We start from the raw sequence: 15058 nt of genomic DNA on the forward strand, positions 1-15058 counted from the left end.
GGATTGTAATAAAGCCCGCGGATAAGGGCGGAGCAACGGTCATATTGGATGCAACCATGTATCATGATGAGTGCATGAGACTTCTTGCAGATAACAACAGCTACGAAATCTACCAGAGAGATCCAACCAATACCCTCTTGAATCGGATCAAAATCATCGTGCATGAAGCCCTCACAAATGACTGGATAACAAAGAATGAGGCAGATTTCCTTATCAAAGAGGACCCTAGGATGCCCAGGTTCTATACCCTACCAAAGATGCACAAAAATGGATCACCACCACCTGGCCGACCTATAGTATCGGGTATAAACTCGGTACTGGAACCTCTTTCGCAGTTCTGCGATTGGTTTCTGAAACCAATAGTTCAAACATCTAGATCATATTTACGAGACACCAAAGATGTCCTCTGCCATTTACGAGATATGGAAGTCCATCAGGAGGAAGACATCTTCATCACTATGGATATAGAAGCGCTTTATACAAGCATTCCTCAGAGACGAACACTTGAAGTGGTTGAACAAATACTTCTCCAACAGGAATGGGCCTATGTTACACCACAACATTTTGTGATGCAATGCGCTGAAATTGCCCTCACAGAGAATTTCTTTGAATTCAATGACATCATATACCATCAGATACAAGGCACGTCAATGGGGAGCACATTTGCTCCCAGCCTGGCGTGTCTATATGTTTGACAATTTGAGGAGGACAATATCTTCAATGACAGCAATCCTTTCTCTTTGAACCTGAAAACGTGGAAGAGATTTATAGACGATGTCTTCATAGTGTGGAAAGGCACCACAGAGGAAGCACTCTTGTTTCTGAATTGGGTGAATGGAACTGACCCCCACTTGAGGTTTACTCACAAGATTGAAGAGAAACATGCCATATTCCTAGACTTGGACATCAGTCTGACTTCTGAAGGAATACGTACCAAGGTCCACAATAAACCTACAGACTAAAATAGTCTGTTACTATATGAAAGTTTCCACCATAAAGCCTTGAGACAAAATCTTCCAGTGGGTCAGTTCCTCAGGATTCGCAGGAATTGTTCAGATGTAACAGACTTCATGATACAAGCAAGTGACTTGGAGAAGAAATTGCTTAATAGACATTATCCAAAGAAGCTGATAAATAGAGCCAAAAAGAGAGCTAGAAACAACCACCGTGAATCTCTACTTGAAGTCACCGAAAAAGAGAAAACAGACAGACCAGTCTGTGTAACTACATTCACTCCTGCTTCTAATAAAATTCAGAACATTATCCGGAAAAAATGGCATATTCTGAACTCAGGCCAGATGAAATGGGAACAGCCACTGTTTGCCTTCAAACGAAGTCGTAACATCAGAGACGAACTGGTACACGCAAAAAGCAATACACAGATGAGAGACAATCAAACAATGCTGTGGGGTCATCAACGACCAGTGGGCCACTTCCCATGTGGTGGCTGCGTTGCATGCCATAACTAATGCTATGAAAGAGGTGGATATAGGTACTGACAGACCTTGGATCCTTAAGAACTTCAGTAATTGTAATACTGAATGTGTGGTATATATGTTGACTTGCCCATGCAAAAAAATATATATTGGCATGACCACAAGGAAGATTAAGATCCGGATCAGCGAACACCGGAGCACTTTCAGAAGACAAAAGGATAACACCAAGCTTACTAGGCATTTTCTGGAAAATAACCACACAGATACAGATCTTAAATGGACTGTACTTGAAGTAATGAGCAATGCAACTACGAATCGCACACACGCACTCCACGTAAGGGAACAACGCTGGGTGTTCAGGCTCAACACCTCTAGATCCGGCCTGAATGATGATATTCCTTGGCTACAGATGAACCAGTGATTAATTATAATCTACAACTTTCTAACACCAGTTTTCCTTAGATTAGATTAAAGCACGTTGCATCTGGTATTTTTCCAAAGAAGAATTCTGCATGTAGATTTAATTCCAAACTCTGCACTTTCATAGACATTACACCTAACATTATTGAATCTCTAATGGCCATATAACAACACGCAATTGTATATGAACCATACTATTCTTGTTGAACACTCCACGTACACAGAACACTTTATAGTCGGCTTTCTGAATCTGTCTATGGTTGTGTGAATAACACCCTGACCGAAAAAACATTGTGATCTAATTACACAACAGGCATTCTTTCTGCCAATATGCGGACAGCTTTGCTTACAAGATACGCCCCATTTTTATGGAGCTTCATGTAGGAAGATATACATGAAATCCATGTAACACTCCGGATGTAAATTGAATCACATCGGCTTCACTTAGCAATTGCTAGGTCGCCATAGCAATGCCGATGACAGCGCACTACGTCAGGCTGTCCCACTGGATACCACGTGATCTCTTCGGATTGGGTAGATTAGGTAAACAGTTGCTTAGTTACCCGTTCCCTCCGTCCTCCACCCATCGGGAGTTTTCCCTGATTTAACTTTACTCTTCATGTATACTAAGGGTCATACAACTTCCACAAGTGCTTGCAAAATACTCAGAAGCATTCCCGTATTTCATCCTGTCATCACTTCTCATGGTGTTGAAATACCGAACGACTTTTTAATTAAAGAGCAACGTTTTGTTAATACTTAGAAGTAACATATACGCCGTTCGGTCATTTTACTTCTTTTACAAACTGAACGATGTCTTCCATCAAAGAGCGATGACCCCTAAACACGGGTCGCCTTCTGGCCACGCCCTCCCTCAGGCACCAGAACGCGATCAGGCACGCTTTGTGCTGAGCACTATGCAGACCCAGGAAACAACACGTCATAAGATTGCGCCCACCAGTTAGGCTGCTTCCGCACCTGCATCTCATCGCCTCTAGCTTTTCACACTATTTAAACAGCAAACCCGGTGCTGCACTTTGTCGCCGGGGAGGAAATGAGAGCGGTACTACGTAGGTGATTCGACGGGGAATGGCCCCACACACAGTAAGTCTCGATCTTTGCGCCCAGATACACCTTTTATTGACACTGTGATCGCGTTTTAACAGATCACAGCCTAAAGTCCATTGTTTAATCCTCCCTCCATAGCGGATGTGACCACGGGGTACCCCCAGAACCCTCGCCTCCCATGGGGCTAATTGCTCCCAACTAATGGGTAAGACTCTTCTGCCCCTACTGCTTGGTTTTCAGTACCTTGTCTGTTTACATAAGCATTCTCTCAATGGGGTAAAACTCCAAAAGGAGCTGAGTCCCCCACGTATTTTTCCAAGTATGTCTGAATTAACCTTGCACATATTCAGCATTGTTTACAAATACACTTATGGTTTTTTTCATTTCTACAGGTCACTGGACCTTTAAGAGTGGACAAGGAATATAGGTCATATCCACAGAGTGGCACTACCTATACAGTAGGGTAAGATTGGAGCCCCCTAAATTGGTCCTGACGAAAGCCATGTACCTCCAGGACACTATGGCTGAAACATGTTGACCTTGTGTTTGAAAACTCACATAGCGGTAATTGAATAATTGATTTCTTATTCACCGCACTTCTTGCTTTTAAATCCCACATGGTTCCCCTACTAAATAAAGTTTCATGGGGGAATTCTAGATGGCTTTTTAACTCACTTTTCCCTTTGGGCCCCCACTCACTTTAGATAAGTGCATCCCTGTCGTCAGGTGTATGCCCGTCCTCCACCAAACGGGGTTTCTGGAGGGCGAGGACTGGCAGATGATGAAGCATGACACCTGGTGGTGTGTGATGCCAGTCCATCACTTTTTGTGAGATGCCCTAGTACTGCTTGGCTATCCACACTAACGTGGTCCTTTTTCTAGAAGCGGTCTATTTGTGTGATACACTACTAATTATGCTGACATGTTCTGTTATCACTATTATGGCCATCATTTTCTGCATTGGGCCAGTGTTCAGCATACACTTTTTAATTACAGATAATGGGAACATTGTCCAACAACCCCACAAGGGAGTTCCAAAACATACAAAAATAAATTTGCCTATTTTACATGATGTGACACCTCAGATGCAACATCATATTATTTCAAATTAGTTCCTATACCACCAAAGAAATATATGCTTCCACAAACTAAGCTAATTTATACATCTTTGTTTGTCACCCAGTTAGCCCTCAAAGACTAGAATTATTGGAAGGACACAATTGACCTGAAATCAATTTGGAGAAACAAACCTTGGCAGGTTCAGGGGACAGAAACTCTATTTCGAGCATGTTTTATTCCAACCCAAATGATTTTCCTGAATGGCACTTTCCAACAGACTACATGTCTGGGACTGCCGAAAATTAAAGAAATGAATGCCCTGGATGTTCCTTCCATTGCCTGCTTCGATAATTGGCAACGTTTGACAAATTACACTGAAGAACAACTCAATAGTATGTTGCAGAATTGCACATTTAACTTCACACTTTCAGGTCCACACAGGTGGTTACTGTGGCCACTAGACATGAATAGTTGTCATGCTTGTTTTCTTGATTCCACACTGGGGTTGAAGACAAGCCGGCTTTATTCCCGATAATCCCATTCACAACATTCAGGTATTGTTACCATCCATTCGGTGAGGAAATTGTGTCAGCTATGGTTGGAATATTCCACACCGTCTACAGTGAAACAACATCTTACTCTCCTATTCGAAGACATAGACTTATCAGATTTTTTAGTAGGCCCTAGGTCCCCTCATTCTAAAAGATCCATTTAGCTACCTATAATGAAATTTGGAAGTTATCGCAAATGTTAGCTGTTGTACGTTTAAGACAAATTGATCAAGATAATTGGGATAAAGGGCTTACTTTTGTTTATAACAGTATTAATAAGCCGTCATCTCGTATTCATAATTTGAATAACATTGTGTCATCTGTTATTGATATTATACAAAATAACCTGTAAACATTTTATCATGGGCAAAGTCAGCTTAGAAATATCATGCAGTTTAGCTGGACACTAATTATTCCCTTTTAATTCAACATGCAAACAACAACTGATGGCAAAGAAAGAAGCCACTTATCCAAACATCCATTTAAAGAAGTTAGCATAGCTTCCATTCACAATAGCTGAAACATCTTCAGTTGTTTGGTTGATACACAGTGTAATGTCTTTACCCATTTCAATACACAGCTTGCATGAAACAATTCACTGTTGGTAGATATGAATCCCCAAGAGGCAGCTTCATTCATGAATTATCATTCCCCTTTTACTATTGTTGTGAACGTGCCAGCAACAAGGTCTTTCTTACTGGAAAGGAATGTGACTCTTCTGTTGGGAACTCCCTCGTTTGCAAACATGTGACAGTTCATAGTGCATGTAATGCTTCTGTAGTAAATGTGGCCTATTTTCTAAAAGGGATCCCAGCTCCAGCAATACTCTCACTTATGAATGTCCTTTCAAATGGAAGTTATTTAATGCTCAGCGATCTAGATTGATGTGACATGCGAGCTGGCATCCCATACATTTTAACGGTTTCTCAAACTGTCACATTTTATAATAACTTCCTGTTTCCCCCTACACAAGGAGTTATAGCCCATTATGGCCTTCCATTCCTACTTAGAAGGCCGATTTCAACAAGATATGCAAACTCAAAGAAATATTGTTTTAAAAAGAAGTAGCACTCACATCTGCTCGAGAAATATTTGAATTGCCAGTCTCAAGGACATCCAGTGAAATACAGTCCATGTTGAACACAAACCTCCCACTACATTTTGGAGAATTAGTTCATCAAAGTTTTTTATGCATTGAATGCTGCCGGCCTCTTTCGCATTACATTAAGATAATGGACTCTGCCTTAGTCAGTTCATTTCAAACAGTCTTTGGAGTAATACCGGCTTTTACTCATTTCCTTTTTTCTAGTATGTTCAGAGTATTCCCGATGCTGGTATTCCTCATTTGCAGCATTTTGGTTCTATTTTTGCGTCTCTGGAATGGATGTTTTGTTTGTAAGCCCAATGGAATTACCACCATTCCAGCAGTGTCGTGAGTGTATGCTTCAATACTTTAGAATCTTGTTGCTTCAGGAGTTGGACCTTTATTGATTGTTACCATTCCGACCTGTCTGGTTTACCTGCGTGCTACCCGTGTTTCACTACCTCTGATGCCCCTTCAAAGGGGCACTGAATATTTGCCTGGCCTTGGAGATGGGCAGCTCCCATGGACATTGAACTTCTGATGACTCCATTATCAAGTTAAGAGCCACTCCTTCCAGAGGTGATGTGTGCATCGGCACATTGATCACTAAATACTGGCTATAATAACACGGATGCAGGTTGCCTAGCTATTTTCCCAGCATCAGCTGAGACCAAGGATTATGTCTGCTCTTTGGACATCAATCAATTGTCTTCAGTGGAGACAGAATCAGTTTTGGATTTTATGGTCCTTGAATTTCCGAGTGACATCTTGGACACTTCTGAAGCAACTTAATTTGGTTATTAACACTAAATTGACATGGGAGGGTGTTGTATGTTCCCTATAAAGCCTATTGTGGTTTTCACTATGCACATTGTAGGACGCTTTTGCTTTGCAAATGTTACAAAATATCATGCTTGTTTTTGTGCCACATTCTCATTTTGCAAAGAGACTGCACATGTTTTTGTATTTTGTTCTTCTGCTGGGATTCAGTCAGAACATCTCATGCAAGGTCAAACAACAGGGCTTCTTATTCTCTATGGTCGGACACCAGCACCCAGGCATAATAAAGAAATCAAGCTGCTTTTTTAGAACACTCACACAATTTTTTCATATAACCCGGGACTTGTCATTTTGAAAACACTTGGATCAAAGACATACTCACAGAGCAAAGGTCCTATGAGGAGAGAGCTGCACCAGCTGAGATGTAGAACAGCTATCTAGGTAAGTCAGGTATGGGGTTCACCATTAGTCTCAGAGATCTATATTATAACTTTGTTTTCCATATTGAGGGTAGGTTGAGGCAAATCTGTCAGCTAATATAACAGGCCTGTTTGTTGTGTATGGTCTCCTAATTATGCTAATGACATTGGTGACCTGCATGTGCTTTCTGATTGCAGCACTGTTGCTCCATAATAGAGCACAATAGTTTCAATAAATATTGTAAGCTTTCCTTGTATCTCTTTGTCATTTATTGTGAACATGTCTGAGTGAGGGAACGAAAGGTGACAACCTGCTACTGTGATCCTTGAGAGGGTCTAGAGTGTTGTGTTCTGACAGGTACTGATTTGGTATGGTGACTCAGTCCATACACACTGATGTTCTATGGTCCCATACATAGTTCTGTTTCTGAGAAGAATCCCTGCATCATAATTTAGGATTGGTAACATGTTCAAGTCATGCAGGACTGTCTTGCGTAAGAGATGCACCATTATTTTCCAATGATCTTCACCCTGATGATGTCTGGTGGCTACATGCACACTGATGGTAATGAAAGCTGCATCTCGTTGCAAGCAACAAAAGAATCCCACAAAAAGAGAGGAGTGTTTTAGCTCCCGTACATTCAATATCAGCCAGGCTTTTTCTGCTGCTCGACCATTACTATGAATACCATGTATGGGTCAAATTTATGAAGATTTGATGCAACACAGAGCATCAATCAAATTTGCTAAGCTGCGTCAAAGTTGGAGAGCAGAACACAGCCATATTTATTGTGCTACAGCACTGTTTCACTCTGCCCATGTGCTGCAGTGGTGGCTGATGAATTTAGATAGAGGTTGGGCCTATACAAAGTTTTTGATTTTAACTAAGCAAGACAGCAAGGAGAATGAGCTAATTTTCTAGGCTACATATAGGATGGGCATTTCAACATACTTCCGTTTTAGTTCACTAATCTCATTGACCTCAGATGGGGAAGATATATGTTTCTAGGTTGATGGCAATGTTGCCTAGTGGGGACAGCTGCCAACCATGCTACATGAAGAAGTAGTTTCACATCTCAGAGAATCTCTTTGTGCCAAAAAATGGAACGTGGTGTGTGTCTTTGGTGCAGAGCTCTTATGTCCTTAGGCAAGATTTGCTTAATGTAAAACTGCTGTTGCATAGGTGTTTTATCTATTGGTGTATAATCAGTAAAAAGACCACTGAAAGGGTGTGGTAGATGAATGTATGGCGTTACAACGCATACATTCACAACGCATACCATCACAACGCAACTTTTACAACGCAAGATCCATTACAACGCAAACCATTACAATGCATGGCATTACAACACAGATGACATTACAACGCAAGTATAGGTAAGTATTTCATTTTATTAATATTAATTTAATTTTAATTTAATTACAATATTTTAAAATAATTTATTTAAATGAATTTTTATTTTTATTTAATAAAATTTAAATTACTATTCTAAATCCAGGGGGGTGTAAAAGTAGGGTAAGTACTGGATAGTGTAGGGGTTAAATTACTATTTTAACTCCAGGGGGGTGTAATAGTAGCGTAAGTATTGGATAGTGTAGGGGTTAAAATTACTATTCTAACTCCAGGGGGGTGTAATAGTAGGGTAAGTGTTGGATAGTGTAGGGGTAAAAATTACTATTCTAACTCCAGAAGGGTGTAATAGTAGGGTAAGTACTGGATAGTGTAGGGGTTTAAAATTACTATTCTAACTCCAGGGGGTGTAAAAGTAGGGTAAGTGCCTGATAGTGTAGGGGTTTAAAATTACTATTCTAACTCCAGGGGGGTGTAATAGTAGGGTAAGTGCTGGATAGTGTAGGGGTTAAAATTACTATTCCAACTCCAGGGGGTGTAATAGTAGGGTAACTGCTGGATAGTGTAGGTGTTAAAATTACTATTCTAACTCCAGGAGGGTGTAATATTAGGGTAAGTGCTAGATAGTGTAGGGGTTAAAATTACTGTTCTAACTCCAGGGGGGTATAATAGTAGGGTAAGTGCTGGATAGTGTAGGGGTTAAAAGGGGTTTACTTAAAATAAATTTAATTTTAATTATTTAATTTAAATACAATGTAATTAAAATATTAAAATGTATTATAAAAAATTAAATCATAATTATTTTAAGAAAATTAATTTAAAAATAAATTAATATTATTTAAATTAAATACTTACCCATACTTACATTGTAAAGGCATGCGTTATAATAGCATCTGCGTTGTAATGGCACGCGTTGTAATGGCATGAGTTGTAATGGATCTTGCCTTGTAAAAGTTGCGTTGTGATGGTAGTGCGTGGTAAAAGTTGCGTTGTGATGGTTGTTTCCCATGGTAGATTGGTATACTGAAATGAGTTAGGCACACGTGACGAGATGTTCGATGGTGTTGGGCTGGTGGTATGCTCAAGTGAGTTAAGGCAAGAGTGACCTAGTGGTGTATGGTGAGATGTATTAAGTGATGCTGTTGACCATGTCTTCGCAGTGTTGAGTCATGTGCCAAGGTGTAAATGCAGGTGGTGTTCTAGGTGTGGAATTTGTTTGATATGCTGTGGGTTGTATTCCAAGGAATATTGTGGTAATTTAAGAAGAGAAGGGATAGTAGGGACCACGGATGAAGCAGCTGGTGTGTTTTATTTGGAGGTTAAGCTTAAGTGGTGGTGAGTTCTTGAGCAAGTGGTGGTCGGGAACAGATGTCGACAGTCGGTATGAGTTGGAGAGGCAGGAGAGAGCAAGCGAAAGAGTGGAATCCACAGTAGAGAGTATATTGCCATGCAGAAGTATCATATTGTTTTGTGAGATGAGATTATACAAAATGGTATGCTGCAGGGCATATTGTTGTTTGGGAAATTGTGATGCCAACTTCTGAACCATGTATAGGTAGTTTGTGGTGTGGGGATTGGGAATTGTGGGGGCAGAGACAGGGTACAAGAGGGTTATAAGTGAAAACGCCTGTCTCACTATTTCTCTGCAACTCTGTAAAAATAAGCATGCACGATTGACTGAGTAAAATAGTTATCTATTGTTCCCACAACTCTGAGAGATATGTTCTTATTTTTGGGGAAACAAATGTTATATGCGGTTGTCAGGAACTAATCCCTTCTTGTTTATTCGAGAAAGTTTCTAGTGACCTCTGAGCTAGCTGGCGCTCACTATTAAATTTAGTATATTCAATAGAGACCTATTGACTTAAGTCATATGCCAAATCTATAGGATATATTATTCCAATGTGCAGAGCCTATTGGGAATATAGGAACTACACTACCTGGCGCCTAACGTTTGGTAAGACACTAATTTATTGCTAGATACTAAAGTAACTCAGCCGTGCTTTTCTCAGAGACCCTTTTTTGCGTAATACTCCATAGACGTCTGGAGTGGGTAAAAGGATAATATCCGCCATAGCTGAGTAGGACGAAAAATCCTATGTATTAGCTTTTTGGTTTGTTCAACGTTGAAGGATACAGTGTTCCTAAATATTGTGCACCTAATCTTTGTTTCCTTGAAACTTGCTCTGCAAACTTTCAGTCAACAAAATGTTGAATAACTGCAACAACACCGAGAACGGTGGAGCTGTGGCTGATCAAGTTGATGCAGCCATAAGCATTCCTCAAAATTTAAGGAGGTCCATCACTATAAAACATATAAATCATATTACCAGGTTCGGTCCACTAGGTAGACCAGGAGCTACATGGCTAGCTTTAGCCAACTACAGACCAGACCCTGACATTTAAGCAATGTCGAATGAAGAATTACTTAGTAATATACAACATCTAATAGAATTATACAGTTGAAGGTCTTTACTAAAAGTACTCCTACTCCTGTTTAGAAGAAGTGGGAGAATAGCAAACAAACTTCTAAAGTGAAGCGTTCTCAATCCCGAGGTAGGTCTCCTCAAAAGGAGCCCTCTGAAAGGTGGTATAACCTCAGGAACAGGGATAATTTGAGAAAACCTGATAGATATCAAGATACTGATACACGTTCCTCTCATACCTTTCAGACTTCGTCACAAAAATCCGAAAGAAGAGGACGGTCAGAAAACAAGGAAGAACACGTAAAGTCCAAAGTCGATCAACACGTTTAGAAAATCAAGAAACCTCAATTCACCAAATAGAAGGTAGCAGGTCTAAAAATCTGACATGCCGAGGATCTTGAGGACACAACTCAAGAATGGGGAATGGGCTCAAACAATGTTGGAGAGCGCAGCAGAAGTCACCATAGCTCGCAAGAACTTGGGGGATCATCTGGAGACAGTGGACTTGAATGAATTCATTCAAGTTGAAACTGCAGATACCAGGGTTAGTTGTCCACATAAGTTATATGACATAATACTCCGGATGGAGGGTGACATACCAAAAAAAGTGAGAGCGCTTTTTTAGGAGCGACTTTCTAAGGGTTATGACATTCTTCTAGCTGAAAAAGACTGGCCACCAGAATTTGTCAGGGAGTGCCCACATGGCAAAGAAATCATTATGCCAGCTTTCTCCAACCACATTCCAATTAATTTAAAATATACTTATGCCAGGAAATGGGCAGTTGCCCAGGCTCCTGCATCATATAAAAATCATGTAGGATGGGATGAGGATTCTCCTCACCATAAAATCCAGTTAAAAATCATCCAACTGCACAAAGGCAGTACCCAGTTAAGCAAGAAGCTTAAAAACAGGTCAGGGAGATCTTAGATCAACTTGAATACCAAGGGGTGATTGAAACATGCACCTCGTCAATGAACAATCCTGTTTCCTGTCTCCAAAACAGACAATACATATCGTCTGGTTTTGGATTACAGACATCTAAACTCCTTTTGCAAAACATTTGCAGTACAAAATGCACATAGTACAGCATTACTGAATAACACTGTGTGTAAAAAGTATAAAATCACATTAGATATTTCACCCCCCCCCCCATTCCGGCGTGCCCGTACAACATCAGGGGCCGAGCGCTGGGAGACCAGTGACAGAGCACAGTGGCGGAGGTCCCCGCGTAAGCCAAGCAATATCGAACCCCAGGGGGTCGGCGGCCGGAGGCGTGTGGAGGCCTCTGATTCCTCATTGTCCCCCGAGTGCGGGTGTGGGGGAGAGTGGCCACAATAGGGCAACTGCAGCAGCATACAGGAGGGAACGCCACCCAGCCAGAGCCAAAAACTGCAGGGCAAAGAGAGAGCTGCTGCACCATCCACATTAATGAGAAGAAGGGGGTGAGTGAGTGACAGGAACTCAGCCCCTCAGTGAGCACCTGCAGCAGCACACAGAAGGTGATGCTACCAGCCAGAGCCACTGGCTGCAGCACAAAGAGTGAGCTGCTGAACCATCTGCCTCCACGAGCACTGGGGGGTGAGTGGGTGGCAGGAACTCAGCTCCCACGGGCACCGTATCTCCTGACGAAGTTGCACAGGAACAAACAACGGAGAGCCTAGCGCACAGGTGCAGTAATGGGGAGTAAGGCGGAGACCGATAAGACCCAGCCCAGAGTCAACAAAGGAAACAGGCAGATCCAAACCAATAAATTGGACCGCTACACGCTGCCTAAAGGCTCCTCAACAGACCGGAGACACCAACTGAAAGCGGGGGGAGACAACATGGGCCCCGCACCGGAGCTGACCCGACAGGATGTGATGTCCACCATAGGCGGGGTTAAATCCTCCCTGGAGCACAAAATGGAGTCCCTGGACCACAAGTTGGACACCGTCTCCATAGAAGTTAACCTCATACGGGCAGATCTCACCAAGGTAAAAAGAGAAGGTCTAGTCATTGGATATTAAGACGGCCAGCCTGACCGACAATGTGTCGCAGCTCCAGCAGGAAGTGCGTGATCTTAAGAATTTCTGCGAGACAGCCGAACGCAAGCTGGACGATTATGAAGGGAGGTCTCGACGCAATAACGTCCACATTTTGGGAGTACCCGAAAAATCAGAGGGACCCGAGTCGGACCTCCTTGTGGAGAACCTGATTTTGAATAATCTCAAGCCCAAGGGACTAGGTAAATTCTTCACCATAGAGCGGGTGCATAGGGTCCCGGGTGGGCGACACAAGCCAAGGGCGCCCCCGTGCCCGCTGATTGCACGAGTCCTAAATTTTAGGGACAGAGACGCAATCCTGCAATCGGCCCGAACGACGTCCCCTTTGCTCTACCAAAAAGCCAATATCTTCCTCGACTTCACTCAGTTGGTACAGAGGCAACGCAGGACCTTTCTCGCCTTCAAGAAAAAGCTCAGAGACAAGGGGATCAGGTACGCCATGATGTTTCCGGCGCGGCTACATGTGGAGATTGAGGGGAGAGCATGTTTTTTTGACAACCCCGAAGTGGCGGCCGACTGGCTGGACATTAGACTTGCCCAAGGATCTGGGGGGTGCAACAGAGGTGAGGAACAAGCACAACAGGAGCAGGACTGAACACCGGCGAATGGACTTATGGACAACGTTGGCATGGACAGGTACAGGGGTCATGGCCCCCAGAGAGGGGCATAAACTATTTTTATAATAAATCACAACAGTGGATATCTAAAAGGCAATCAGGGGACACTTTGCTATTGATATGGGGGTTTCGGGGTTGGGTGGACGGAGGACTGGCCACCTCCTCGTTTCTACCTTTAGTTATTCCTTAGCATTAGGATATCGGGCGACAGGCACTCAGCCAGTTTGTGATGGGCGGGCCCAGTGAGCAGGGGTGCAGGGAAGAGGGAAGTTGCGTTGTGTTCTTTACACTTGAGTTGATTGTCGTATCGAGTTTTTCGACACCGTCAAAATGGACAGCAGAGCTAGAGCGACTTTGGCATGGTAACAAAGATGAGCAGTAAGCAGGGGTCGGGGGTCAGAGTCCTCAGTTGGAATGTAAATGGACTGGAGGATAAACTCAAGCGGGGATGGTCAGTCAATTTGTTAGGAGACACGCCCCGGACGTAATCCTCTTACAGGAAACGCACCTAGTCGGAAACAAATGCATGGCCTTACATAGAGGAGGGTATAGACTGGTGGCACACGCAGGATTTACTACTGGGTCACAGGGAGTAGGCATACTAATCAAGAATTCGGTCCCTTCCAAAATAAAGGCCTTGTGGTCAGATATTCGAGGCAGATATGTTGGGGTTTCGGGCCAATGGGAAGGGAAAACAGCTACATTTGTCTCTATCTATGTTCCGTCTGGTCTACAAACAGATACATTTAAGGATCTTGGATCCATCTTTTTGACATTCCCACTGGGTATCCTGGTAATGGGGGGGAACTTTAACGCTGTGATGGCCAGTGAGATTGACAGACACCCGCCACATGAACTTAGACCCGCCCAAAGGTTGCTACCAGACTTTTTAGAAACGATGGGGATGGTGGATGGGTGGCGGACGCGTAACCCTGACAGGGCACAATACACGCATGTATCGAGCTCACATCATAGTTTGTCACGCATAGACAACATCCTGGTCCCAGCGGCACAGGCCCACACTATTAGCGAGATTCGCCATCTGGTAAGAGGCATTTCTGATTACTCCCCCTTGTGGCTCCAAATGGAATTGGAAAACACAAGCGTGGGCAGGGAGGCCTGATCAACCCATGGTACTTGAAAGACCCGACTACCCGCAAGAGTATTATCAAGGCTACTGAAAATTACTTTCAGGAAAATGGGGGAACAGTCGATTCCGCGCAGACCTTATGGGAAGCGTACAAAACAGTTGTTAGAGGTGAGGTAATCTCTCTGATAGCCGGTAAGAAAAGGGACAGAAAGGTGGAGCTAACGAGGGCAGAGGAGGAAGTGTTGAAATCAGACGAGGAGATAGCCCGGGGAGTGACCCCTGAAAACCTTCACCTTCTGAAACTGAGGCAAGACGAATTTAATAGTATTGCCAAAGATAGAGCCAAGGCGCAGAGTAGGATGACCCAGGGCAGAGTGTATGAGCTAGCGGACAAGGCAGGGAAGCTGATAGCGTGGCTGGATAGAGGAGAGTGGGCTTCACAACTGGTACCGAGATACAGGGAGATGGCTCCAATCCTACTACTGACCCACAGGCCATCGCGGATGCATTTGCAGATCACTACCGCTTAGTATACAGTAGGAAAGGCAGTTATACAGAGGAAGAAAATAGCGAGATGATCAGAGACATAAAGCTTCCTACACTCACTGAAGAAAATAGGACCTACCTGGATTCCCCATTGACAGACGATGAGGAGGCGTAGGCAATCAGAGGGGTGAGCTCCGGGAAAGCCACAGGGCCCAACGGTATTCCACT

The sequence above is a fragment of the Lissotriton vulgaris genome, chromosome 11 (assembly GCF_964263255.1).
Source record: "Lissotriton vulgaris chromosome 11, aLisVul1.2, whole genome shotgun sequence".
NCBI classification, from domain to species: Eukaryota; Metazoa; Chordata; class Amphibia; order Caudata; family Salamandridae; genus Lissotriton; species Lissotriton vulgaris.